This window comes from Aotus nancymaae, unplaced genomic scaffold, assembly GCF_030222135.1.
Source record: "Aotus nancymaae isolate 86718 unplaced genomic scaffold, 86718_ANA_hifiasm-v0.15.2.pri h1tg000040l, whole genome shotgun sequence".
Classification (NCBI taxonomy): Eukaryota; Metazoa; Chordata; class Mammalia; order Primates; family Aotidae; genus Aotus; species Aotus nancymaae.
Window position 1 is genome coordinate 111770287 of NW_026988454.1, and position 27980 is coordinate 111798266.

A 27980-nucleotide genomic window follows, 5' to 3' on the forward strand; every position below is an offset into this window, starting at 1 on the left:
GGGTTGGTTCAAGGTGCTGCAATGAACATAAGCATGCATGTGTCTTTATAATAGAACAATTTATAATCCTTTTGGTATCTATCCAGTAATGAGATTGCTGGGTCAAATGGGGTTTCTATTTCTAGATCCTTGAGGAATTGCCACACTGTCTTCCACAATGGTTGAACTAATTTACATTCCCATCAACAGTGTAAAAGTGTTCCTATTTCTCCACATCCTCTCCAGCATCTGTTGTCTCCAGATTTTTTAATGATTGCCATTCTAACTGGTGTGAGATGGTATCTCAATTCGGTTTTGATTTGCATTTTTCCAATGCCCAGTGATGATGAGCATTTTTTCATATGTTTGTTGGCCTCATGAATTTCCTCTTTTGAAACATGTCTGTTCATATCTTTTGCCCACTTTTGAATGGGTTTGTTTGTTTTTTTCTTGTAAATCTACTTTAGTTCTTTGTAGACTCTGGACATTAGCCCTTTGTCACATGGGCAGATTCCAAAAAATTTTCCCATTCTGTTGGTTGATGGTTCACTCTGATGATTGTTTCTTTTGCTGTGCAGAAACTCTTAAGTTTAATTAGATCCCATTTGTCTATTTTGGCTTTTGTTGCCCTTGCTTTTGGTGTTTTAGTCATGAAGTCCTTGCCTATGCCTATGTCCTGAATGGTTTTGCCTAGGTTTTCTTCTAGGGTTTTTAATGGTGTTAGGTCTTGTGTTTAACTTTTTCATCTATTTGCAGTTAATTTTAGTGTAAGGTGTAAGGAAGGGGTCCAGTTTCAGTTTTCTGCACATAGCTAGTCAGTTTTCCCAACACCATTTATTAAACAGACAATCCTTTCCTCATTGCTTGTTTTCATCAGGTTTGTCAAAGATCAGATGGTTGTAGATGCGTGGCATTACTTCCAAGGCCTCTGTTCTTTTCCATTGGTCTATATCTCTGTTTTGGTACCAGAACCATGCTGTTTTGATTACTGTAGCCTTGTAGTATAATTTGAAGTCAGGGTAGCATGATGCCTCCAGATTTGTTCTTTTTGCTTAGGATTGTCTTGGCTATGTGGGCTCTCTTTGGTTCCATATGAAGTTTAAAGTGATTTTTTCCAGTTCTGTGAAGAGGGTCATTGGTAGCTAGATGGGGATAGCATTGAATCTATAAATTACTTTGGGCAGTATGGCCATTTTCATGATATTGATTCTTCCTAACCATGAGCATGGAATGTTTTTCCATCTGTTTGTGTCCTCCCTTATTTCCTTGAGCAGTGGTTTGTAGTTCTCCTTGAAGAGATCCTTCACATCCTTTGTTAGTTGTATTCCTAGGTATTTTATTCTCTTTGTAGCAATTGTGAATGGGAGTTTCCTCATGATTTGGCTCTCTGTCTGTTATTGGTGTATAGGAATGCTAGTGATTTTTGCACATTGATTTTGTACCCTGAGACTTTGCTGAAGTTGCTTATCATCTTGAGGAGATTTTGGGCTGAGACAATGGGGTCTTCTAAATATACAATCATGCCATCTGCAAATAGAGACAAGTTGACTTCCTCTTTTCCTAATTGAATACACTTTATTTCTTTTTCTTGCCTGATTGTTCTGGCTAGAACTTCCAATACTATATTGAATAGGAGTGGTGAGAGAGGGCATCCTTGTCTAGTGCCTGATTTCAAAGGGAATTCTTCCAGCTTTTGCCTGTTCAGTATGATATTGGCTGTCGGTTTTTCATATATGGCTTTTATCATTTTATGATATGGTCCATCGATACTGAGTTTATTGAGAGTTTTTAGCATAAAGCGCTGTTGAATTTTGTCAAAGGCCTGCTCTGCATCTTTTGATGTGATCATATAGCTTTTGTCTTTGGTTCTATTTATGTGATGGATTACGTTTATAGATTTGTGTATGTTGAACCAGCCTTGCATCCCCAGGATGAAGCCTGCTTGATCATGATGGATAAGCTTTTTGATGTGCTGTTGATTTCAGTTTGCCAGTATTTTGTTGAAGATTTTTGCATCAATGTCTATCATGGATATTGGCCTGTACTTTCTTTTTCAGTTGTATCTCTTCCAGGTTTTGGTATCAGGATGATGTCGATCTTATAAAATGGGTTAAGGAGGATTCCCTCTTTTTGTATTGTTTGGAATAGTTTCAGAAGGAATGATACCAGCTCCTCTTTGTATATCTGTTAGAATTTGGCTGTACACCCGTCTGAACTAGTACTTTTTTTGGTTGGTAGGCTATTTATTGCTACCTCAACTTCAGCCCTCGTTATGGGTCTATTCAGGGATTCAACTTCTTCCTGGTTTAGTCTTGGGGGTGTGTGTAATTGTCCAGGAATTTACTCATTTCTTCCAGGTTTACGGGTTTATGTACATAGAGTTGTTTGTAGTAATCTCTGATGGTAGTTTGTATTTCTGTGGAATCAGTGGTGATATCCTCATTATCATTTTTTATTGCATCTATTTGATTCTTCTCTCTTTTCTTTTTTATTAATCTAGCTAGTGGTCTGTCTATTTTGTTGATCTTTTCAAAAAACCAACTCCTGGATTTGTTGATTTTTTGAAGGGTTTTTGTGTCTCTACCTCCTTCAGTTCTGCTCTGATCTTAGTTGTTTCTTGTCTTCTCCTAGCTTTTGAATTTGTTTGATGTTGCTCCTCTAGCTCTTTCAATTTTGGCAATAGGTGGTTGATTTTAGATCTTTCCTCGCTTCTCATTTGGGCATTTATTGATATAAATTTCCTTCTAGACAATGTTTTAAATGTGTCCCAGAGATTCTGGTACATTGTGTCTTTGTACTCCTTGGTTTCAAAGAACATCTTTAATTCTGCCTTCATTTCATTGTTTATCCAGTCATCATTCAGGAACAAGTTGTTCAGTTTCCATGTAGTTGAGTAGTTTTGGGTGAGTTTCTTAGTCCTGACTTCCAATTTGATTGCACTGTGGTCTAAGAGACTGTTTGTTATGATTTCAGTTTTTTGCATTTATTGAGGAGTGATTTACTTCCAATTATGTGGTCAGTTTTAGAGTAAGTGTGATGTGGTGCTGAGAAGAAAGTATATTCTGTGGATTTGGGGTGGATAATTCTGTAGATGGCTATTAGGTCCACTTGGTTCAGACCTGCATTTGAATCCTGGATCTTCTTGTTGATTTTCTGTCTTGTTGATCTAACCAAATATTGACAGTGGAGTGTTGATGTCTCTCACTATTATTGTGTGGGAGTCTAAGTCTCATGGTAGGTCATTAAGAACTTGCTTTATGTATCTGGGTGCTCCTGTATCAGTTATGTATATGTTTAGGATAGTTAGCTCTTCTTGTTGCATTTATCCTTTTACCATTACATAATGCCCTTCTTTGTCTCTTTTGATCTTTATTGGTTTAAAGTCCGTTTTATCAGAGACTAGGACTGTAACCCCTAGGATTTCCATTTGCTTTGTAAATCTTCCTTCATCCCTTTATTTTGAGTCTATGTGTGTCTTTGCATGTGAGATGGGTCTTCTGAATACAGTACACCAATGGGTCTTGACTTTTTATCCAGTTTGTCAGTCTGTGTTTTTTGATTGGGGCATTTAGACCGTTTACATTTAACGTTAATAGTGTTATACGTGAATTTGATCCTGCCATTTTGTAACTGGCTGGTTGTTTTGCCAGTTAGTTGACACAGTTTCTTCATTGGGTCGTTGATCTTTACCATTTGGTATGTTTTTGTAGTGGCTGGTACTAGTTGTTCTTTTCCATGTTTAGTGTTTCCTTCTGAAGCTCTCGTAAGGCAGGTCTGGTGGTGACGAAATCTCTCAGCAATTGCTTTTCCATGCAGAGTTTTATTTCTCCTTCACTTATAAAGCTTAGTTTGGCTAGATATGAAATTCTGGGTTGAAAGTTCTTTTCTTTTAGGTTGTTGAATACTGGCCCCCACTCTCTTCTGGCATGTAGGGTTTCTGCCAAGAGATCCGCTGTGAGTCTGATGTGCTTCCCTTTGTGGGTAACCTGACCTTTCTCTCTGGCTCCCCTTAGCATTTTTTCCTTCATTTCAACCCTGGTGAATCCAACGATTATGTGCCTTGGTGTTGCTCTTCTTGAGGAATACCTGTGTGATGTTCTCTGTATTTCCTGGATTTGAATGTTGGCCTGCCTTGCTAGGTTGGGGAAGTTCTCCTGTATAATATCCTGAAGAGTATTTTTCAGCTTGAATTTATTCTCCCTGTCTCATTCAGGTACACCAATCAAGCATAGATTAGGTCTTTTCACATAATCCGATATTTCTTGGAGGCTTTTTTCATTTCTTTTCACTTTTTTCCTCTAATCTTGCATTCTTATTTTATTTCATTGAGTTGATCTTCAATCTCTGACATCCTTTTTTCTGCTTGATCAATTTGGCTATTGAAACTTGTGTATGCTTCTCGAAGTTCTTGTGCTGTGTTTTTCAGCTCCATCTAGTTGTTTATGTTCTTCTCTAAACTGGTTATTCTAGTTAGCATTTCATCTAACCTTTTTTTTCAAGGTTTTTAGTTTCTTTGCATTGGGTTAGAACATGTTCCTTTAGTTCAGAGAAGTTTGTTATTACCCACCTTCTGAAGCCTGCTTCTGTCAATTTGTCAAACACATTCTCCATCTTGTTTTGTTCCCTTGCTGGTGAGGAGTTGTGAACTCTTGGAGGAGGAAAGGCATTCTGGTCTTTGATAATTTCACCCTTTTTGCACTGGTTTCTTCCCATCTTTGTGGATTTATCTACCTTTAATCTTTGAAGTTGTTGATTTCAGATGGGGTCTCTGAGTGGACCCCAAAAGCTATTTCTTTTGTATTTTAGTTTTCCTTCTAACAGGTCCCTCTGCTGTAGGACTGCTGGAGGTGCACTCAAGACCTTGCTTACCTGGGAATCACCCATGGGGGTTGTAGATCAACAAGTATTGCTGCCTGATCTTTCCTCTGGTAGTTTCCTCCCAGAAGGGTACGTGCCAGGTGACAGCCAGAGCTTTCCTGTATGAGGCATCTTTTTGGTTATACAGGGGTCAGAGAGCCACTTGAGGAGGCAATCTGTCCCTTGTCTGCCTGCAGAGGCACAGCTGGTCTGTGACAGACTCAGTATAGCTGCTACATAAGCTTCCTCTGGATTTTGTTTGCACAGGTAGGTTTAGACCCGCCTCAGCAATGGCAGACGCTTTTCTTCTCACTGAGCTTGAGCATCTCGGGTTGAACTCTAACTGATGTGTTGTCTGTAAAACTCTCAAATGACTGGGCTTCAGTTTGCTGCTCTTTTTGGGGCTGGGACTCACTTAGCCATACCACCTGTCTCCATGCTTTCAGCTCCCCTTCTTTCTGGGGAGTGGGTAGCTCTGTTCCTCAGGTGCTCTTGGTGCTAGCCAAAACGTTCACCTAGCCCTGTGCCAACAACCCATGGCATCTGCTGGAGCTGCCGCTCAGATCTGTGTTGGTAACTCGTGGCGCTTTTCAGCTTGGCCAGGATCTCCTAGTCTGTGGGTTACAGAGGAGATGGGAGAAGCGCAGTATTTGAACCAAAGTGCAGGAGGCTGGTGGGGGAAGTCCCCGATCCTCCAGTCAGTTGCACTTCCTGGGTGAGGCTGCACCCCACCCTGCCATGGTTTGCCCTCCTTGACCTACACCCACTGTCCAACCAGTCCCATTGAAATGAACCTGGTACCTTGGTTGGAAATGCAGAGATCACTTGCCTTCTGTGTCTCTCTTGCTTGGAGCTGTGCTCCAGAGCTGTTCCTATTTTGGCAGAATCTCAGGCCTTTGCTTTATTCAATATTTTTCAGTGAGATGGGACTAAGAAATGTGTTGCTGTTGACATAGAAAATCTAGAACGGTATTTTACAGTCAGCATAAATTAGACCATGTCATGCTTCTACAGGTTCTATTAAATTTACCTGAACAGCATATATCCTTGCTTTAATAAATATTAATTTAAAGACATAAGCACACTGTTGAATGGAGCATGTTTCTCAAGTGAGTAACAATGTGACTATTTTTGTGTCGTCAATGCAATGTGCACCTTTGAGATCTTGCCACTAACCTTTTGGAAGTTCTTTGTGGACATAGTCTGATGCTTCCATTATATTTTTTCCCGCTGTATTTCAAATTTGACCCTTCATTTTGAAATGAAAAATGGATCATGAATATAATTTTTAGCTCTCTTGTTTACAATGAGAGTCCTTCTCCACACCCTTCTTTCTTTTAACATTATGCTCACCTTTGGTATCAATTGGAGTGATGGGATTGTTGTTCAACATATGTTCGCTCCCCTCGCCCTGCTCTGAAGGTGGAGTGTATTTACATCTACATACATATATCTCTAGTTTATGTTACTACTTGGTGTAGTCTGTATCATAAATTTACTACCCACAAAGGTGATTTATTTATCCTAAAAATACCTTCTTTGAATTTCATGGTTTTGGTCCTGCATGTAAAAGTTTGGGATTTGGTGAAAAAAAAATCTAATTAATCTTATTCATAGCTTATTTATTTATTTATTATACTTTAAGTTTTGGGGTACATGTGTAGAGTGTGCAGCTTTGTTACATAGGTATACACGTGCCATGGTGGTTTACTGCATCCATCAACCCATCATCTACAATAGGTATTTCTCTTAATGCTATCCCTTCCCCCAGCCTCCCACCCCTGACAGGCCCTAGTATGTGATGTTCCCCTCCCTGTGTCCATGTGTTCTCATTGTTCAGTTCCCACTTATGAGTGAGAACATGCAGTGTCTTGTTTTCTGTTCTTGTGTTAGTTTGCTGAGAGTTATGGTTTCCAGCTTCATCCTGCAAAGGAGGCAAACTCATCCTTTTTTATGACTGCATAGTATTCTATGCTATATATGTGCCACATTTTCTTTATCCAGTCTATCATTGATAGGCATTTGTGTTGGTTTCAAGTCTTTGTTATTGTGATCGGTGCCACAATAAACATACTTGTGCGTGTGTGTTTATAGTAGAATGATTTATAATCCTTTGGGTATATACTCAGAAATGGTATTGCTGGGTCAATTCATATTTCTAGTACTAGATCCTTGAGGAATCACCACACTATCTTTCACAGTGGTTGAACTAATATACACTCCCATCAAAGTGTAAAAGCATTTCTATTTCTCCATATCCTCTCCAGCATCTGTTGTTTCCTGACTTTTAAATGATTGCCATTATTTATAGGTTTTATAGAAATTATAAACATTGATACTTCTCACATTTAAGTCTAAGAATCCTCTAACTTGCTAGTTACTTTAGTTATGATCTGCTGAATTTCCTCCAAACTCTTTCCTCAGGGAATAGTTCTTGTTTTGAATCAGAGTAAAGGATTATTTTCACGTGTGTTTCAATCTATTTTTCTGGAAGATCTTCAAGATTGTTCTGAACCTGCAAGACTTGGCCCTTACTATCTTCTAGGATGTGCAGTCTCTAGGGAAAGCTGACCTTCTGAAAGGGCAGCAGTTAAATCATATTTCACCAATGATACTTTACCTTTCCTTAAAGAGTTTATCAAAAAAATTATACTAAGTTACATTTGAGGTTCTCTCTCTGATAAGGATACTGAGATTGCAATAAGGTTTTGCTGACTTCACAACACAAGTACTGAGGGAGCAGCTGCATATATTATAGCTACTTTGAAAACACCACTGGTAAGTACTACATAACATGAGGATTGCAACCATGTCTTTGCCAGGGTACATGTTTGGTGGTGGTAGTGTGGTGCTGGAGGTTGGGTGATGGTAGTGGAGGTGGGAGTGATAGGGTTGGTGGTGATGGTGATGGTGTGGTGATGAAGGGATAATGGTGGTGATGGTGATGGTGATAATGGTGGTTGTAGCTGTGCTGGAGCTAGTGGTGGTGGTGATGTGGTAGTGGTGATAATGATGGTGATAGCGGTGCTGATGTGCTTGTGGTTTTGTTGGTCATGGTGAAGGTTATAGTGGCAATGGTGTTGGTGTTGGTGGTGACTTTCAGAGTAAAAGTAAAAAGTGTGTCCTATTTCTTTTTTGCTATGATCTTTCAACCATGACATAAACAAGAGAGAACAGATAAATTTCATGACCAGAATGAGATGAGATTCTTATTTATTTAGATCAATTACAAGCAATTATATGCAATCTAAAGTAGAGTTTAACAAATAGATTGGGGTTGGGGCTGGGATTTGGTTCAATATAGAATTAACTAACTTCCTGTTGCTTCAGTGGAAATTTCTTGGATAGTTTGTGTAGTGAAGAAGTAGGCCTTCCAGTGTCTACAAACAGAAAGTAGCAAGATGGACACACACACAGACACACACACACACAGACACATACACATGCCCATATTCATACTTGGCCTTTGTTATGTGCCAACTGGATTATTACCACAGATTCGTTTGGGTCAAGTTTTCAGCAGTCTGTAATATGGGGATTCAAGGCTTAAAACTAGTCATACGATAATATCGTCAATATCAACAGATTTTCTTTTCACCCCCTTTGCTGGCTTATCATAAGTGCAAATTGAACCCACTTATTAAGAAAGAAAAATCAATTCGCAGCTATCCAAATGGCAAATACAATCTTTACATTTCATAGTTCATATTTTGAAGAAAGACTTACAGCCTTAAATAAAAACACAGCAGATGTGGTAGCCATTGTATGGCACTTTGTCATGAGATGGAGGCTGACACATCCAAAGATTTTACCACGTCCACCAACAGAAATGCACAGGTATATAACTAAAAGAAAAAGAAGAAATTGTATTTTTCCTATGAAGAAGGGGGCTTCTGCAGAGGCTGGATAAATGATTCTTAGCATGATTTTTATTATTGTTGTCACTTTAATTGAGGATTGGTTTTGGGTGGAGCTAAAGGTTATGCACATATAATGATGGTTTTTGTGCAAGGTTATATATTCTTATACTGATTTCTTTTCCTAGGAGCAGCAGAGGCCTTCATCTTTTCTCTGTCACTCAGGTTATGACTAACTGGAGAGGAAAACTCTGCAGGAACTAGAAGGACATTTTTCTTCCTTTCTCTTTTCTCCAGGGAGACTTTCAAAGAGTAAAAAGTCAAAACCACTGGATATCTACTACTTATTTTTCTAACTGTAGCTAATTTCTGCCCATGACCATCTACTTTCTATCCTTCTTTTTATCTACCTGTATGCACTCTGGATAATACTCTGAAAAGAAGGAGGCAGGGTGCTTTGATGGGTAAATGAAAAACTGTCTACCAAACAATGGATTCAACAGCATCTTTGAAAGAAAGTAATATAATGTCAGGAGGAAGGGTAAATCACTAAAACAAACAGAAGTAGCAAGTCACTTTCAGCTTCTCCCAAATTTCAATCAGCAACCCTCATTTCGAGGAGCTTAAATGCAGTTTGAGAACTCATTTGAAACCAGGAGAGTTTGACCCTCTGGATTAGGAACTAATTTCATTGTTCTTAAAAAAAAAATACTCTTGCTTTGTTCCTAAATCTCTCCAGACTTCTCTGAACTTCAGTTCTTCACTGTCATTCCAGCAGCTCATATTCAGAAGCTTCCCTCCAGGCTAAGAAATCATCAGAAGGTGGCCAAACATCTCCCCTCAGAAAAATAATGGTTGTATTTCTTTTCATTTAACGTTTACTTACATTATATGATGTAAAGCTACTAACCAAGTTACTAAGGTCTCCCTCCCTAATATCTGGCATTCTGCATAAAATTTAACATTTAAATTCAATTATTATTTGGTTCATGATTTTACTTTACAGACTCCTTATATTTAAAATATTAAAAGTATACAATAGCAATTACATAAGATGATTCATTAAGGTAATGTTGAAGTAGCAAATCTTCCCTAAGAAACAGTAAGAAAAGACTTTTTTCTACTTAGTGACTAGCTCCCTTTCTGGTAAAAGTTATATAATTGGAAAAAATGTTTTGAATTGTTTAGAAAAACACTGTGATTATGAGACAAATAGTTTAGACAGTAAATTATGAAGATATTTTATAAAATAATATTAAAAACAGTAAACCAGAAGAAAGAACTATCCTTTCACTATGTCCCTCCTATGCATGTACTAGGTGGATTATGTAAGTTTTAGTGTGTTACCTAATTTTATTTTCTTTAATTGGTGAAGACCAAATTCAAATTAAATATAAACTGCTTCATCTGGGTCTTCTCAGAGAAAAGAACAAATTTCAGTTTAAGTCTGTAGCAAAAATAAATAATCAATGATTCTGTAAAATTCATCTCAATATTTTCTCATTCTCAAGGAGAATTCTTTCAAACTATTTGAAACATTTTAATAGCATCTGATTGTTTCCAAAAGTTTTATATGCCAACAAAGAATAACTTGTGTCTATTAATTAAAGATTTTGAAGAAATATTATTAGAGTGCTTCATGAATCTTTTGGAGATATTTAAAAATACATTTTATTTCTAAAATATTATGTCTAGTATAGAGTTTGTGTTGCTGTTATTCCCTTTATTTTAGTTTTTATTCATTAAAAAAAATGCTTATCAAGATCTTACTATGTTCCAGAATATAGCAGAAAAGAGGATAGGGACTGTGGGGGATTGACAGGGAGGAGTTGAAATTTTATATAATGAGGACAGAGAAGATCTTATTGAGTTGACATTTGAGTAAAGACCTAAAGGAAGTGAGAGGGCAAGCTGCCTGGGAGAGAAATATTGTAGGCAGAGGAAATAGCAAGTGCAAAGACCTGAGTAAGAATGTACCTGGAGTGTTCAAGTGACACGAATGGGGGCACTGTGGATGGGGAGAAGATACCTAGGACAAATGCAGTAGATCAGAGACACAAGAGGCCTGATCATTTTGATGAGGCTTTTTTTGGTGTGTGTGCCTTCAGTTTGAGTTAAGAAAAGATATATATAGACTCGCACACACACACACACACACACACACACACACACATATATATACACATATATATGTATATATATATTTTTAATTTAAGATGGAGTTTTTCTTTTGTTACCCAGGCTAGAGTGCAATGGTGCAATCTCAGCTCACTGTAACTTCCGCCTCCTGAGTTCAAGAGATTCTCCTGTCTCAGCCTCCCAAGTAGCTGGGATTACATGCATGCACATGCATGCCTGGCTAATTTCATATTTTTAGTAGAGATGGGGTTTCTCCATGTTGGTCAGGCTGGTCTCAAACTCCAGACCTCAGGTGATGTGCCCGCCTTGGGCTCCGAAAGTGCTGGTATTACAAGGCATGAGTCACCACGCTTGGCCAAGATTGCAAGATTTTGACCAAATTTGACATTATAGGATCATTTTGGATGCTATGCTGAGAATTTTCTGGAGGCAAGTAAGGGCAAAATAAATTAGGATGCTATTGCAATAATTCAGTTGAGAAATGATGACATCCTGGGTCAGAATGGTGAGGGTAAAAGTGGTCAAAAGTTGTTGTATTAGTGATATATATATATATATATTTTCTTCTTCTTCTTTTTTTTTTTAAATTATAGTTTAAGTTCTAAGGTACATGCACAGAATGTGCAGATTTGTTACATAGGTATATACATGCCATGGTGATTTGCTGCATCCATCTCTCCATCATCTACATTAGGTATTTCTCCTGTTATTTCTCCCCAATCTCCCCGCCCCCTGCTATCCCTCCCCTAGTCCCCTCACCTCCCAACACACCCCAATGTGTGATGTTCCCCTCCCTGTGTTCATGTGTTCTCATTGTTCAACACCCACTTATGAGTGAGAACATGCGGTGTATGGTTTTCTGTTCTCCTGTCAGTTGGCTGAGAATGATGGTTTCCAACTTCATTCATGTCTCTGCACAGGACATGAATTCATCCTTTTTTATGGCTGCATAGTATTCCATGGTGTATACGTGCCACATTTTCTTTATTCAGTCTATCATTGATGGGCATTTGGGTTGGTTCCAAGTCTTTGCTATTGTAAACAGTGCCACAATAAACATACCTGTGCATGTGTCTTTATAATAGAATGATTTATAATCCTTTGGGTATATACCCAGTAATGGGATTGCTGGATACCATCTCACATCAGTTAGAATGGTGATCATTAAAACATGAAGAGACAACAGATGCTGGAGAGGATGTGGAGGAATAGGCATGCTTTTACACTGTTTGTGGGAGTGTAAATTAGTTCAATCATGATATATTTTTAAAGATCTATCTGATAGGACTTGATTATATATTGGAATGTGAGAAAAATAGAAATCATGAATGACTCAACTTACTGGCTTGAGCAACTGAAATTATGGAGTTATACCTATTTATTACAGAAAAACAGCCAGGTGCTGTGGCTCACCAGTACTTTGGTAGGCTAAAGTGAGAGGATTGCTTGAGCCCAGGAGTTGAGAATAGCCTGAGTAACAAAGCAAGATCCTATCTCTACAAAAAGAGTTTTAAAAAATTAGATGGGTGTGGTGGTGTGTACCTGTGGTCCCAACTGCTCAAGAGATTGAGGTGAGAGAATTGCTTGAGCCCAGGAGGTCAAGGCTGCAGTGAGCTATGATTGTTTCACTGTACTCCAGCCTAGGTGACAGAGTGAGACCTGTCCTAAAAATAAGATTGAGAAAGAAGTTTATGACTTTGATTTGGGGATGTGCTTAGTTTAAGAAGCTTATTAGACTTCCATGCAGTGATGTTAAAAGGTAATTGAATATACAAATTTGGATGGATACCTGTTGGTAAGTTGGGCCTCAAGATACAAATTAAGTATAAATTTTGAAACGATTAGCATGTGGATGTTTTAAAACTCCATGGACCTGGGTGAGACAACATAGAGAGATAGAAGAAGAAAAATCCAAAGCCTGAGTTCTAGAGACCATCACTGTTGGGAAGTTGGGCAGATGAGGAGGACTCCACAGAGGAAGAAGAGAAGCAGTGAAGTGAAGTAGGAGGAGAACCAGCAAAGTGCAGTGCCTTTGAAGACAAGTGAAGAAAGCATTTTAAGGAAGAAGAAATAACCAAAGCACATGCTACTGACAGATCGGAAAGGATGAGTACTGAGAATTGACAATCGTAACTTAGCAGGTGGAGGTTATTGGTGACTTTGACAAGGGCAGATTTGGTGGAAAATGGGAGGTATGATTGGAGTAGATTCAAGAAGTGAAATAGAGCAGTAGTTAGAAGCTGAAGTGGGGTCAAAAGAGAGGTTTTTTTTTTAAAGATGAGAGAGATAATCACATGATCTTACACTGATGTAAAAGATATATAGAGAGAACATAGTGGTTCAGTAGGAAGTAAGAAGGAGAATTGCTGAATGAATAATTGTTCTTGTGTTGGGGTAAGAGGGTGGGATTTATTGTACAAATGAATAGATTGACTTGCCCAGAAGCATAGGCCACTCATCCTTCACAGAAAGAGGAAGACATATAAAATCCTGATAGGAATGTATATGGGAGTGAACCAGGGAAATAGAGTTTGTCAGGAGCACTGAGGCCTCTCTTGAGGTTTGTGGTCATGCATAAGAAGTGAGATTGGTCAGCATGCTTCTCTTCCGCATCCTTTTCTCTAGCTTAGATAAGCTGCTTAGGCTAATTATTAAAAATGTTTAATGTTTTCATGCTAAAAATCATGCATCGAGGATTAAAAAAATGACTAAGACACAGTACTTGCCCTGGAGGAGCTCATAAGTCTACTGGGTTTAAAGAACCTGTTAGCTCATAATAAAAAAAATATTGTGATACCTTCTATAGGGGTACTACAAGGCTTGTTTATGGCATATAGTCAACTGAATAAACTTAATTTTTAGGTATCAATTGGTCATAACAAAGTAAAAAAAATCACTAGAAAATGGTTATTCACTTTGACTTAGGCATGTCAGTGTGAAATGTATCTATGCTATTTATAAATGATTGTGAAGTATATGACTTAGGGAAATTATAAAACTTTTGGAAAATTAGAGCTAGAACAGAACACAAAAGTCAGTCCCTTAATTTTACAAATGAAGAAACTTCACCTCAGAGAGGAAAGGCAAATTGTTTTTTATAGGGCATTCCTGGTTATTCTCAATGCAGGACCCTGGTTTTACCACTCTGCTGCCTCATTCAACCCAGTTATGCTAACTGGACCTGGTACTGGACTTCTCTCTTCTGCAAGGTTGCTCACCCTTCCTTTGTTTGAGAACAGAAATTCTTGTGGTTTATTTGCGAAATTAAGCCTGAAAAGGACTAAAGCAACGCAAAAGTGAAAAAGAGATAGAAAAGAAAGTTGTGAGTTCTTCAGGACAGAATCACTTTTGGGAATTTAAATTTTCTCTAGATTTCTGCCTTTTAATAGTATAACAAGTAATCAGTGAAGATTTATTATTTATAATTGGGGATTGTGTAGCATATAGAAGAATACAGAAAGAAGGTCCTTACCTTTGAGAAAATTAAAATCCATAGGCTAAGTGAGAAAACACATTTACTCCTCCATTCTGTTCATCTTCCTTTTGTGACTTCTCCATCCATAGCCCAGACTTACAAAAACTAATGATGTAAATGGAAACCTTATGTGTAATAAATCTAGTCAGTAGCTTTTCTCTTAAATCTTTGAAAATATCAATTAACTGTGGGTAAACAATACCTGTGGAAATAAGAAAATATTTTTGTCTAAAGGATTTATTAAAAACACATAGTTCAACCAGTACTAGTCAATTAGTTAACTAAATAGCGAATTGATATTTGGGTGTCTATTATACACCCTTAATGGTTTTAGAAGGAACAGTATGTATGTTAATGATGCTTGTATAATATATCATACATGAAACATGAAAATGGTTGGCTGGTAATGAACTTAAGTTGATAAAGAATAGTTCTTAAAATTTTCTGCTTGTGCAGTTGAATAGGAATCTTTGATGTCTATTTTTTGAGTCACGTACTACTTATTACTTAAATGAAATTATACAAGTTGGAAATATATCTGTGTTTGTATCTATATATATATGTATACATACACATATATTGAAACAGGATAAAGGGGCAATGACATGTAGTCAGTGACTCAGTTTGGTATTTGGGAGTGGAGGACTACCAGACTTCAGGAGGACAGGGCCAATCAAAAGTGCACGAAAACTCCTTCTTAATGATGAGGAACAAACAACTGAATGAAATGTTGAATATTATTTATTTTTAACTTGTGTTTCCCTATTTACAGACAAAATAATAAAATGGCAAAGCCACATTCATTGTCTGCAATTCTTCCTGCTTTTTCTTAGTGGTGAACAATCTTTCCTAGTTCTCCATTCCTTTAATTGGTCCTTGGAGAGTCCTCTCAAACCTTTTCAATGACATTCAGTGAACATTTCTGAGTGGTGCCAAGCCAGAATCTCTGTGATAGCTCACAAATTACAGATTGAACTAAAGCTGTATTACTTCCTTTTGCAATGTTTAATGCATGAGTTTTCTTATTTGCTATGGCTAAGCTGATGACATACATTCTTCTTTTTCTTCTTAAAGCTTCATGAATTACTGTGAATATGGTTTAAAATATGTTCTTTAGAAATGATTACACTGCAATCCTTTCCTTCTATTGTTTCCTCTGCACAGTATTTGAAGCCAAAGAATTACGCATGACTGATATATTTCTGAAAAAGTCCCAATACTCTGAAAAGATAAATTTAAGATATTTAAAATCACTGATTCTGCTTTGACAGCTCGACACAGAGAAGAGTGAGTTTTGAAATATTTGCGGATCTTTTCAATACCTCATAAATGAAATAAATGGCATATTTTAATGCTCACATTAAATCAGGTTCAAAAATTTTTCAGCATTTTCTAAATACAGTTTTAGATATAGGAGAAAATTTATTTTTTTTAAAAAAAAGAGAAAAAAACAAATTGAAAAATAATCAGGACTGATTGCTACTTTCTGTGCATTTCAAAATTTTTGAGCATATTGTGCATTAAAATCCAGCAACTGTTACTTTGAAAACACTCATTGATTCATTAAATAATGCACTTCCCCTTTGTACTTCTTTATTTTTTTAAATTGATCATTTGTTACCTTTTTTCTAAAAAAATTTCAAGCAACAGGGTCTCTGTAACCCAGGCTGGAGTACAGTGGTGCAATCATAGCTCACTGTAGCCTCAACCTCCTAGGCTCAAGCCATCCCCCGCAACCTCTCGAGTAGGTAGGATTACAGGCATGCATCACCATATCTGTCTAATTTTTAATATTTACTTTTTGTAGAAATGGGGCCTCATTATGTGGTCCAGTCTAGTCTCCAACTCCTGGCTTCAGGTAATCCTCCCACCTCAGCCTCCCAAAACGCTGGGATTACAGGTGTGAGATATTGTGCCCTGCCTGGACACAATTTATATGTATTAGGGTTTTTGTTGTTGTTGTTGTTGTTGTTGTTTATAGCATTTCGTTAATGACAAGAATGAGATCTATTAGAGGCCACAGATTTGGTTTATTTTGTTCACTGTTGTATTCCCAGGATCCAGAATAGAGACTAGGATGAGGTGAGATTGGCCCTACCTGAACAATACATGATGGCGTCTCCATTGGAAAAGAGGAATTTTTCAGAAGGAGATAAGAGCTAGCTCTTACCTAGACAGATAAGTGGTTTCCTCAGCATCTTTGGGTGGGAACACACATATAGATGCACATATGTGCTTTTTCTGATTAATGACTTTAAGAACCATCCTAGTTGCTATATAAAATGCAATCACTCCTCCCCAATGGGAGACACATATGTCCCCAATTCCAGATGTCTCTCATGGAGTTGAATCCAGATGTGCCTCCACATGATTCGACAATATATAAATCACAAATTTACATGTCTCTAAGAGTCTCTTGAGCAAGAAGAACGAGAAATCTTTGCCTTGCCAGGAAAAATGGTTTCTTGGTGAGTCCAATAAAAGTCCCTGCCTAGTTTATTGCCTTTTATGGCTGCAACTGAAGTAGAAGGAGAGGGATTTCTCTTCTAGAAGTTGCAACGCTTTAGTCTCCCACTCCCTGTAGGTATGGGTTTCTTGGGGATGGGGCAAAAGGTAGATGATGAATTGCCTGGGCCTAGAGATCAGCAATGATAAGCCTTTGTTTGCCAGATGTAGACTTTCTGTTTTCTTTTTCGACAATACAAAGCTGTTACAATTCTAATCAACTACTACTTGATTTTCTTTTCTACTCTTCCAGCTCTCCACGATTTTTGGTGCTCTTATCTGGTCATGGTACTTGACTATAGGCTACCATCAGAAGCCTCACCCTTGCCTCCTTTTGCAGTTTGTTTGTTAGTAACCGGCTGTAGAACTCTGCCCATTTTCCTAATCTTCTTACCATTGGCTTTAGTCTTTGCCTGTTCTTTAGATCAACAGAAAAGAACAGGACTCTATCTCCTGCGTCTAGGCTTCTTCTCAGTGAAAGGTGTTTATAATGTAGACAATTATTACTTTTGTCGGGCTGGAGCACTTGCAGAAGGGGTTTTGGAGAGGCCTCTCAGACCATGCTTACCCATTTTTCTGGCTCTTCCCATATCACAACTTAATTTTTCCCAAGTCCTTTCCTCCCACACCCAATTTTTGTTTAGGCTTTATTTGGCTTGAAATTGCCTATTCAGTTTTTGCAATTTCTGCAGAATGCATGATAAATCTGATCCTTAGCAGCCTGGAATTTCTTTCTCCAAGCAAAAAAGATCTCTTATAAAAAAGATTCTTGCTTTTCAAGATAGATACCAGTTGAAAGAATTTTCCTTTTGTGACACTCTACTGAAGTATCCAGCACAATCTAACTTTATGATGTTTTTTTCCACATCTCTCAAATTTCCAGTCTGGGTTTTGCAAGATATAAAATTATGTAAAATATATAAGAGGTAGTATCCTAAAGCTAATTATATTTTTTCTTGGCATAGAAAATGAAACTTCCTAATTCTTTCAATAAAACAAGTATAAAATTGATATAAAAATCTGACATAAATTACACTAAAGATAAAGCTACAGAGTATTGATGCCAACTTTATAAATTGAATCTTAGCAAAAAGATTACAAGAGGACTTAAAAATGCATCATGATTTATTTCACCAATGCAAGTGTAGTTCAATAATTGGAAGACCCTTGATGCACTTAAATATAAACAGAGCTAAATAGAAGAAAAATCACTTGACAACAAAGCATTTGAAATAACTCAATAATTATTCATATTAATAATATACAATTAGAAATTGATAGTTACTGCCTTAACCTGATTATATATCTAAATTTATTATCATATATACACTTACAAACCTTAGCCAAAGAGAGCTAATGGGTCTTTCTTTCTTTCTTTCTTTCTTTTTTTTTTTGAAGAAAGAAAGAAAAAAAGCATGAAGAAGAGGAAGAAAAAGGAAGAGAAAGAGAGAGAGAGAATGGGAGTATTGCTTTCTTGCCCAGGCTAGAATGCAGTTTAGTAATGGGTATTGAAAACCTCTTTTATACCAATAATTATACTTAATGATGCAGACAGGAAGGAATAAGGGAAGAAAATAACAAACAAGCAGCCAACCAATATTTCATTTAAACCTATGAAATGCTATGCAATTACTGAGGAGTGATTTACTTCCAATTATGTAGTCGCTTTTGGAATAGGTGTGAGGTGGTAATGTATGTTTTGTGTATTTGAAGTGGAGAGTTCTGTAAATGTTTATTAAGTTTACTTGTTCCGGGTCTGAGTTCAAGTCCTGGATGTCCTTGTTAATTTTCTGTCTCATCGATCTATAGAATCATTAGCTCTTCTTGTTACATTGATCCTTTTGCCATTATGTAATGTCCTTCTTTGCCTCTTTTGATCTTTGTTGCTTTAAAGTCTACTTTATCAGAAGCAAGAATTGCATCTTCTGCTTTTTGTTTATTTGTTTATTTTTACTCTCTGTTTGGTTGGTAAATCTTCCTCCTTCTCTTTGTTTTGAGTCTTTGTGTATCATTGCATGTGAGATGGGTCTGGATGCAGCATATCAATGGGTTTTGGCTTTTTATCCAATTAGAATATATATAAGTTTAATACTGGCATTTGATGCTAGCTGGCTGTTTTGCCCATTAGTTGGTGTAGATTTTTCATTGTGTTAATGTTTGCTTTTTGATATATTTTTGGAAAGGCTGATATTGGTTGTTCCTTTATATGTATAGTGCTTCTTTCAGAAGCTCTTGTAAAGCAGGCCTGGTGGTGGTGAACTCTCTAAGTACTTGTTTGTTTGCAAAAGATTTAATTTTTCCTTTGCTTATGAAGCTTAGTTTGGCTGGATAGGAAATTCTGGGTTGAAAGTTCCTTTCTTTAAGGATGTTAAATATTGGTCCCCACTCTTTTCTGGCTTGTAGGGTTTCTGCTGAGAGATCTGCTGTAAGTCTGATAGGTTTTCCTTTATGGGTAACCTGACCTTTCTCTCTGGCTGCCCTTAGTATTTTCTCCTTCATTTCAACCCTAATAAATCTGGCGATTATGTGCCTTGGGGTTGGTCTTCTTGAAGAATATCTTTGTGGTGTTCTCTGTATTACCTGGAGTTGAATATTACCCTGCCTTACTAGGTTGGGAAAGTTTTCCTGAATGATATCCTGAAGAGTATTTTCCAACTCGGATTCATTCTCTTTGTCACATTCAGGTACACCTATCAAACGTAAATTAGGTCTTTTCACATAGTCCCATATTTCCTGGAGACTTTGCTCATTCCTTTTTATCCTTTTTTCTCCAATCTTGTCTTCTCATTTCATTTCACTGAGCTGGTCCTCGACTTCTGATATCCTTTCTTCTGCTTGATCAATTCGACTGTTTAAACTTGTGCATACTTCACGAAGTTCTTGTGTTGTGTTTTTCAGCTCCATCAATTCACTTATATTCCTCTCTAAATTGTCCATTCTCATTAACATTTTGTCAAACCTTTTTTCAAAGTTCTTAGTTTCTTTGCATTGGGTTAGAACAAGTTCTTTTAATTCACAGAAGTTTCTTATCACCCACCTTTTGAAACCTGCTTCTGTTATTGGCACACACTCATTCTCCATTAAGCCTTGTTCCATTACTGATGAGGAATTGCGATCCCCTGTAGAGGGAGAGGCATTCTGATTTTGAGTATTCTCTGCCTTTTTAGGCTGGTTTCTTCCCTTCATTATATATTTATCCCTTTGTCGTCTTTGTAATTACCGACTTTCTAACTAGGTCTCTGAGTGGTTGTCCAACTTGTTGATTCCCAGCGCCAAAATCTGAGCAATCCACTGTGCCAGCCAAAACAGCGGTGATAAGATTGATGGTGTTTTTCTGCCTGGGAATCTCCGGACTCTGCACCAAGAACTGCCACGCTAAGGCACCAGCAAAACCGCCGTGCCGGTCACAAGAGTCGCCCTGGCGACCCGTGGGGCTCCTCTGCTGGGAATCTCTTGGTCCGTGAGCAACAAATATTCGTCTGAAAGTGTGGTGTCCTCTTGTTCTCTGTGCTTTTACTGGGAGGTACCAGCCAGAGCTGCTAGTGATCAGTCATCTTGGATCTCTCTCCCCGGGTCTTTCTTAATGGGCAAACACTAGAGATGTTTGCTTTTTGTTAAGGTCAGGATGCACATTGAGCAAATACCTAAGCCCAAAAAGGTATAAATATGTTTATCTTATACTTGAACAAAGGACAATTAATTATTCCAATATTTAAAAAGCTTACAAAAATTGAGAAAGCCAAGCTGGCACAGTGGCTCATGCCTGTATTCCCAGCACTTCAGGATGCTAAGGCAGGTGGATTACCCAAGGTCAGGAGTTTGAGACTAGCCTGGGCAACATGGTGAAACAATGGTGAAATAATTCTCTACTAAAAATAAAAAAATTAGGCCAGGCATGGCGGCTCGTGCCTGTAATTTCAGCACTTGGGAGGCCGAGGTGGGCGGATCACTTGAGGTCAGGAGTTCAAGACCAGTACAACCCCATCTCTACTGAAAATACAAAAATTAGCCGAGTGTGATTGCACGAGCCTGTAGTTCCAGCTACTCAAGAGGCTGAGGCAGGTGAATCACTTGAACCCAGGAGGCGGAGATTGCAGTGAGTGGAGATCGCTCCACTGCACTCCAGCATGGGCAACAGAGTGAGACTAAGTCTCAAAAATAAATAAATACATACATATATTAAAAAATTAGCTTGTCATTGTGGTGCACGCCTGTAATCCCAGCTACTGGGGAGGCTGAAGGAGCAGAATAGCTTGAACCTGGAAGGCGGAGATAGCAGTGAGTGGAGGTGGCGCCACTGCACTACAGCCTGGGTGACAGAGCAAGACTCCGTCTCAATAAAGAAAATAAAATTGAGAAGGCCAATCACGCAACAGAGAAAATGGACTAAAGACACAAAAAGCAAACTCAGAAAAATGCAAATGCCCCTTAAATTTATGAAAAGAAACTTAATGTTGCCTGTAAGAGAAATGTAAATTAAAATTACAAATGAAATATTATATTCAATAATAAAGTAAGTACTCTTGCACATTCCTGTAAGGAATACAAAATTATATGTACATTAACCATGTGATGAAGAATTTACTTCTAAAAATTTATTCCACAGATATACTAGTGAAACAAAGAAAGAAAGAAATTATATATGCAAGAGGTAATTCATTGCAGCACAGTTTACTATAGCAAAAGACTGAGAAACAACCCAAATGTCTGATTGAAAAAAATATATAGTAGATTCATATGAAAGAATACTATGAAACTCTAAAAAGGAATGGAAAGTTTTCCCTATAATATTATGAAGTGAGTACTAGTTCAGTTAAAAAACAAAAAAAAGGCCAGGTGAGAACAGCATGTGTAGTCTGCTTCCTTTTGCATAAGCAAGGGGTATGTGGTGAACTCTAAGATGGTTCCCAGTGACTCTTGCCGCCTGGTATTCATGCCTCTAACACTCTTGGAATGTTGGTGGCAACTGTGACTTGTTTTCAACCAATACAATATGGAAAAGATGACAGGATATCATTTCCATAATTGTATTAAATATTTTTTTGCCTTGATAACATGAAGAGGTTTTTAATATCTTCTGGAATTAGTTATATGGTTACACAGTATCTATCTATCTATCTATCTATCTATCTCTAATTTATCTATCTCACATCTCTTCTCCCAGTCTAGCACTTACCTTTTTACTATATTAATTTTTTTCCTTTTGATAATCAACTATTCTTAATTACAATTAAGTCCAATTTATGAACTTTGTATGATTAGTGTTTTTGTGTCCCTTTTAAATAAATCTTTGACTATCTAAAGGTTCTGAATATATTCTCTCATGTTTTTTTCTAGAGGTTTATATTTTTAGCTTTCATAGCTTATAAGATTTCTCAAACTAATTTTTTTTTTTTAATTTTTAAAAAAATGATAGAGTCTCTCTCTCTCTCTGTCATCCAAACTGGAGTGCAGTGGTGCTATCATAGCCCAATACAGCCTTGAACTCTTGGATGCAAATGATCCTCCCTCTCCAGTCTCCCAAGTAGCTAGACTACAGGTACATATCACCATGTCCACCTGGCTAATTAAAAACATTTTTTAAAAAAGAGACAGCATGTTGCTATGTTGCCCAGGCTGATCTCGAACTCCTGGCCTGGTCAATATTCACTTTTGTTTCCCATATAGATACACATGACCCAGAACAATGTATTGAAAAGATCATTCTTTCCCTTTTGAATCAAAACAGTCTTCTAAATGGTTTTCTGGCCTTCAATTTTTCCTCTGCTGAGTCTGTTCTTCCTGTAGCAAGCAGAGCAATTTAAAAAAATACAAATTGTGTGATATTATTTTCTTCCTCAAAGCTATCCATTGTCCAGGGTGGTTCCTCTGATGCTAAGAAAAAACAACAATAACAAAGCTCTCTAATAGCTTCTCATAGCACTTAATAAAACTGAAGACTCTCATGACCCATACAAACCATCTGGTTCATATATGACCTAACATCATCTCTGACCTCACGCTCTGCCACTCTTTCTATCCCTTCTGTTGCTGCAGCCATATGCACAACGGCCCCTTGCTGTTTCTTAAATTTTACTCCAAGTGTGTTCAGCCTTAGGGCCTTTACTTTAGTGTTTCCCTTTACTCAGAGTGTCCATCTTCAGGTATTTGTATGGCTCACTCAGTATAGTACAGCATTTGCAATGTCATTACTCCTGAATGGTATTGTTCTAAATGGCCTTAAATAGCACCAGTTTTCTATCCCTGCTTTGTTTTATCTTTCTTTATAGCACATTTCACTACCTCACATCACATTGTTTATTTGTTTATTGCCTGTCCAACTCCCACATTAGAATGCAAGCTCTATGATGACAGGGGTTTTGCTTTACTTATCTCTGCCTCTCAATCCTAAGATAGCACCAATACAGTCAATATGCTAGTATAATATATAATACAGTATAGTACATAGTATTATAAGTAAATTATATATTTAATACATCATGTAATGTATAATAGTGTGATAAATATAGTAGTATAGAAGATAATCAATTTTTGTTAACTTAATTATTGAATAAATGACAAAACAAAAATGGATGTCAATGATGTTGAAAGAAATGCGAGGGTTCAGAGTGAAGAGAAGGGTTGAAAATATACTTCTTTTTTTCTTTAAATTTTTAATTATTTTGTATCATGATGTTTCTGCTTCCCACATGGGCTTTTGCAGTTATTAATATAGGAAAGTGCAAAAAAAATTTAAAATCTTTTTGGGTGGAAATCTTGACTCTATTATGTAATAACTCTATGATCTTTGAGACTTTCTGAGCTTCAATTTTCTATACAATGGGAATTAAAAATATTCATCTTGGTCAGGCATGGTCGCTCATGCCTGTAGCACTTTGGGTGGCCAAGGAGGGTGGATCACCTGAGGTCAGGAGTATGAGATTAGCTTTGCCAGCATGATGAAACCACGTTTCTACTAAAATATAAAAATTAGCTGAGCACGGTGGTGGGTGCCTGTAATCTCAGCTACTCGGGAGACTGAGGCAGGATAATTGCTTGAATCTGGGAGGCAGAGGTCCTGGGATCCTCCTGCAGTGAGCCGAGATCTACCATTGCACTCCAGACAGATTGACAAGATCAAAACTCCATAAAAAAAAAAATCTGCCTTGTTGTGTCATTGTTAGCATTTTAAATAAGCAGATAAAACTCTTACCAAAATGCCTGATATGTAGTAGAATTGCAAAAACTGTAACTATTTTTATTTTTATATAATTTTCACTAATAAAGAAGGGTAGACCTGATTAAAAAAATTTTTTGTATTATCCACAGTTGTTACTAGGACTTTTTTGCACATACTAAGAGCACACTATATGCTTGTTGAATAAATAAATAAATGCAAACAGGCTTTTAAGAAATGAAATTATAGGAGAAGCCTGTTTTCCTGTTTCTCTGTCTGTTCCACATTGATTTACTGATTTATAAGATAATTAATCTATCCTTGCGCTAATTAGTTAGAAAATTCTCTGGAGAATAATTCCCATTTTGCATAGTCTCTTGGTCCTACAAAATATTTTTGATTTATTATTTTTTCTGTAACTTTAGAGCTAGACCTTTTTGATACCTCAGTAAGCATAAGATGTATATTTCAATCATTTTTTTCAATAGGCAAAATACTTCTCCCCCTTCCCTTTTCACTTCTAAAACCTCACAAGCTGTTAAAATGTCCATCCCTTCTGCTCCATTTCCTCACCAAAATCCTATCACATACCATATGAATTTTTAACCCTAACACCTGTCTACCCACATGGTTCCAGAGGGGTGGATTAAAAAATATATTAAAAAACAATAAAGCCCATACAAATCCCTATGCAACTAGCCCATAAAGTCTATAAAATATAGTTTGTCAACACTAATTGTCTACTGTATACATAACCTCAGTGACCAGAAGAACACAAATGAAAAGTATAAATATCACCCATTTTCTACTTTTCTTAGTTCCTGACCAATGATTGTGCTATTCTTCAATTGATTTGTATGGTTTCAAAAACCTTGCATTTTATGTTTTTGCCTCATTATCCAGGTGTCAAGCAATCCTCTAGGCTGCTGAGAAAGCTGATCTGTGAGAACCGCTTCCGCCTTAGGGTGTGGTTTATGACAGAGAAGGACAAGAAGGAAGTGTGTTATTGCCAATTTTAATTTGACTCATTAACTATACAAATGCTTGGTATAATAATTTTCTTATTCTTGTATTGGGTTTAAGTAGGACAGTCTTTGAAGGAAACTCCTTTATGAAGTCTTAACTCTGAATATTTGAAGTTCTATACACTGGGAATCAGTTAATGCCCCTGTAGGGCACCTGGAATAATTGACAAGCTTCTCCTTCAAGCCTCCTTTATTCTCTCATACTTCCTCACACTAACCTCGCTTTTTTGCCAGTTAGCAGCCAAGGGGAAGTGATGTGTGGAAGTAGCCCATCCTAGTGGTGAGAAGTATTTTATTAGACATTGTTCAGAATCGCTGATACACGGTGATAAAAAAAAAAGCAGCCCAATTTTTAGTTGATTTTATCTTTGTTTTAAGATTTTATACAGACAGTCTAATCTCTGATTGCTAGCACCCAGGGCACATCACTCCCATCCACCCTTGACCATATGCCAGAGTTGATGTCTCAAAAGACATTGAGGTATATTGTTGCGAGACCAATTCAATAATGAGAAGATGACTACTTTGATGAAAAAGGAAGACCTATCTTAATCTCATTCTGTGTCAGGAATTTTGTTTAGGAAATTGCATTTAGCTAATTTTTTCCCCCTTTGCTCACACATATTTTTCTTTTTTGTTTTGGGAAGTTTTATGCTTAAGGGACTTGCTGGTAAGGCGAAAGAGTCAATTTATCAATTATTTAAGTACTCTGGTCTACACTCTTCTGCCTGCTTTAAAGGTCACCAAGAAAGAATAAAATGAAAACAATAAATTTGACAAAGTACCATATTATGTGGGAAGCAATAATTTCATCACTGATTAATAAAATACGAATGAGACCAAGTTTGGGCATCCTAATTAAGTCATTTACTTTAATATGCTTTATAGTCTCAGAGCACAATCCAATCCTAATCTTGAGAAAACTTGTCCTCTTTAACAAGGTGTTCAGGGGCTATAATGTTCACAAATACTATTGATTCTACTAACATTCTGGAAAAACAACTCAAAAGGCATGTATTGTCTAGTGAAATACCATATTTCATTGTATCTAAAATGCATTTAATAATAACATTTTCCTGTTTCATGTACCACCAAGAAAAAAATTATGTATAATACAATGTCCGTTATGTAAAATACGATGTCAATTATGTATAACACAATGCTTTTTAAAATTACCTAAATGTTTGTTTTATATATATTGCAAATGGTTTTTAGGTCTATCTAGACATAAATTTTATAATGTATCACACATAGGCGCACAAAGGAAGTCTTTAAATAAAATGAATTACTCAAGATAGCTTAAAAAGTTTCACACTAAGAATCTATTATAGATCATTTTAAAATGGAAAGTTGTCAGTGTCTATTGACATATTTGTTATGTGTGTAATCAAGATTTTTGGTGATCTAGCATTTCTTTAAAAACATTCCAATATAGTTGCCAGGATTTTCTTTGATAATAGTGCTCTTTTGATCTTACTGAAGGTATTGGGCAAGCAGGGGCAACAATGGTCATCCTAAATTAATGACCTCAGCTTCCACCTTACGCAACCAGAAAAAAAGGAGAAAATAAAATCCAAAGACACCAAAAGACAGAAAATTATAAAGGCCAGAGTGGAAATTAATAAGATACAATAGAATAGCGTTATAGGGAAGATTATTAAAATTAAGAGCTATTTTTTTGAGCTCAATAGAATTGAAAAGTACCTTGTCAGATTGATCATAAAAATATAGAAAAGGTACAAGTTAACAATATCGGAAATCTAAAAGGTAATTTTACTAAAGCTGTACAGATATTCAAACAACAATAAGGAAATATTATGAACTCTATGCCAATAAACTTGATGTCTTTGATGAAACTGACAAATTCTTTGGAATATACACACTACCAAAGTTTACTCAAGAAGAAAAATACAAGTCATCTAGATTGGAAAGGAAGAAGAACTGTCTTTATTAATAGATGACATAATTGTCTATGTAGAGGATCCAATGAAATCTGCAAAAGATCTACTAGAATTAAGTGAGTTTAGAGATGCTATAGAGTAAATAATTGATATAGGAAAATGTTTTTTATATATGCTAGTAATGAACTATTGGAATTTAAAATAAAAAGTATGACTTACTATTTCAAAAATTTTCAATAAGTAGAATATATTTTACAAAGATGTGAAAGACTTTTGCACTGGAAACTACAAAACTTTCCTGAGAGAAATAAAGAATACAAAGGAATATAAGGAAACTTCAGGGAGTGATGGATGTGTTTCTTGTTTCTGATGGTATCCAGATATATATATGTGAGTTTTACACTGTATATAGGTGCAGTTTATCTATCATATGTCAAATACCTCAATAAAGCAGTAAAAAAATAAAAACAAAAATTACAGAGTTTAAATTTTCTATGCTGCAAGAAATGGTAAAATAATTAGTTTCTTAGTTTTATTTTTGTTGCTCTTTCTTCTAGATACAACACAGAATTACATTTTTACACCTCTTTGAAGTGAGGTATGACCATATGCCTTACTTTAATTAATGAAATATGAGCAAAAGTATCATGTTTCTTCCTAATGGAAGCATTTACAAGTTTATTGGTGATTTCCTGCTGCTATGTTACAAGTCGTGGTCCAGATGTTGAGTCTCCATTAGCTTGGGATGATGTGGAGTAGAGCTGATGACATGTGATTGACATTGGCGTAGTGAGATAATAGCCTTTGTTGTTTTAAGCCAGGAGTCAGCAAATTTTCTTCTCTAAAGTTCTGGATAGTAAGCATTTTAGGCTTTGCAATTTCTGTCACAACTACTCAACTCTGCCATTTTTGTGCAAAAGCAGACATAGAAAAAATACAAAAATGAATGGATGTGGCTGTGTTCCAATGAATCTTTATTTGCAAAAACCAGAAGTTGTCCAGATTTGGTCTGTAGACCATACTCTGCTGTCCCCTGTTGTAAGCCACTGAAATTTAGGGTTATTACAACAGTTTTAATTAGCTTAT